The 2,207-nt window shown below is 44.1% G+C and overlaps 1 pseudogene; it reads left to right on the top strand.

The window, feature by feature from the left end:
• Positions 1–1,618: 1,618 nt before the first annotated feature.
• The window catches only part of LOC105309505, a 6,214-nt pseudogene continuing 5,625 nt past the window's right edge, over positions 1,619–2,207 (top strand).

Here is a 2,207-nt window from a genome sequence, read left to right on the forward strand (position 1 = left end):
AAATTAAGACCTTTCTAGACATACAAAAATTGAGGGAATTCTCCACTAAAACATCATAATAGGAGTTAGGTGACTGGCAGGCTAATAGAAGCAGAAAAGTGCAGCCCTTACTAAGAATAGGGCATTATAAGCTTAAAAAATAAGAAGAGATTTTCTATAGCAAGATAGTAATGAACATTCAGCATACGTAGGGAGAAATTGAGACAATAATGACTGAAAAGGGGAGGATTCAAAGATCCACATTAGCAAAGGGGAATGGAGATAAGGCATGCACAGGAGAAATGGACAACTGTATATATATAACTATCCTTTTCATATTCGTAAGGGTAACCACACACCAAAGATTCAGAACTGAAGCATCTTATTAACTGTTGCAGTAGAGAAAGTAAATGAGTAATGAACCCAAAACATATGCAGCCTCACCAGTAATGAAATAATGCAAAGTAAAACTATTTAATAGTCCTCTTCAGACTTGTTACATAATTATTTTCCATGTGAATAAACAGCATGAGATAAGATACTGCAATGAACAGTATGTCTCCTGAACAGCTGCGGCAAGGTAGTTTCAAATTCCACTGGTCTGGATCTTTTCAATGCATACGAGACATGCTCAAATACAGCCCATCTTAGAAATTTAATGTAAACATTCTCACTTAACCACATTATCCTCCACATCTAACACTCTATTTTCTGCTCCCTAACCAACAAAACTCTTCAGATGTGTTTCCACTTTACCGAAACCATTTGATGTGTCTCACTCATTCTACAGGATCATCCAACTGGACTCGCATGCCTATCACTTAATTGTCAACTATGGTCTCTGTACTGCAGATTCAAACAGGTACATGATTATTAACATATTAGCATAAATAGATTAATTATAAATTAGTAGCTTAACCAAGGGTACAAACAAAATGATCTTCTGTCTCTGGGCCGGGCTGATTAACATCACAGTGACACAGGTAAGAGTTCTCAGATTCTGTCCTCTCAGACCTTTTCCTGAAGTACCTCTTTGGCTCTCAGACTCACCTGGATGGGGTCTCTGAGAGGGAGGGCTCCATGTGGAAGTCTAAATTCCTACATGGATGGTTGTTGATGAAGATTGAAGCTCTGTCCCCAGACAAGACAGCAAGAAGGACTGAAACATGAATTCTGAGCCAGCTTAAGAGTCAAAAGAAACAACCGTGTCCTGCCCACCATTGCTGTACAAGCTGTGGATCTGCACAGAGGAGGTATTACCGTTCTCTATCTGCTCATCAGGGACATCTCCCTCCTGTTATTCCAACCTCTAAGTACATGGTTTCCCTCCGGGCCTCTGGAATAAACAGAAAGGAATTTTTTCCTAATTCTATGATTCTATGACCCAAAAGACCAGGTTAGAAGTCAAATGAACTTAATTTTTATGATTTTGTGTTCTCAATGTCCAAGAGGTCTAACGTCCTACCACCTTATCTCAACCTTGATTTCATATTTTCTCTGAAGTCTGAGACTAAGAAATCTATCAGGTTCTTCTCAAGCCTCCTAGCTCCTGCATGACAGGGAGGGCTCCAGGTCACTGCATCCTAGGGGCCCAGAATGGGGAGGAGGCATTGTCTCCACTGCAGCAGCTGCACCCACAATGCAGAGCATCACGTGTGTGGTGGTGGGCGATGGGGCTGTGGGAAAGAATTGCCTGCTCCTCTGCTATACAACTGACGCCTTCCCCAAGGAATACACCCTCCCTATAGCCCCCTAGTGTGCAGTTGATGGGCTCACAGTGAATCTGATCCTAGCAGGACAGAGCAGACCAGGAGGAGTACAATGGACTCCACACACTGTCCCACCCTCAGACCAATGTCTTTGTTGTCTCTTTTTCCTTTGCCAGTCTGCCTTTCTTTGAGAATATGTGGCACAAGTGGCATCCAGAGATGTGCCATCACTGCCCTGATGTGCCCATCCTCCTGATGGGCACCAAGAAGGACCTGAAGGCCCAGCCTGACACCCTATGATGCCTAAGGAGAATGGCCAGGTGCGCATCACACTGCAGTAGGGCCAGGCACCGGCCAAGCAGATCCATGCTGTGTGCTACCTTGAGCGCTGGGCCCTGCAGCAGGATGTTGTCAGGGATGTGGTTTCTGAGGCAATCAGAGTATGCTCATCTCCAAAGTGGTCCAGCGTGGCTAGTCTTGTGTCCTCTTGTGACCCTGGCACTCAGCTTAAATGCTGCA

This window comes from Pteropus vampyrus, unplaced genomic scaffold, assembly GCF_000151845.1.
Source record: "Pteropus vampyrus isolate Shadow unplaced genomic scaffold, Pvam_2.0 Scaffold754, whole genome shotgun sequence".
Lineage (NCBI taxonomy): Eukaryota > Metazoa > Chordata > Mammalia > Chiroptera > Pteropodidae > Pteropus > Pteropus vampyrus.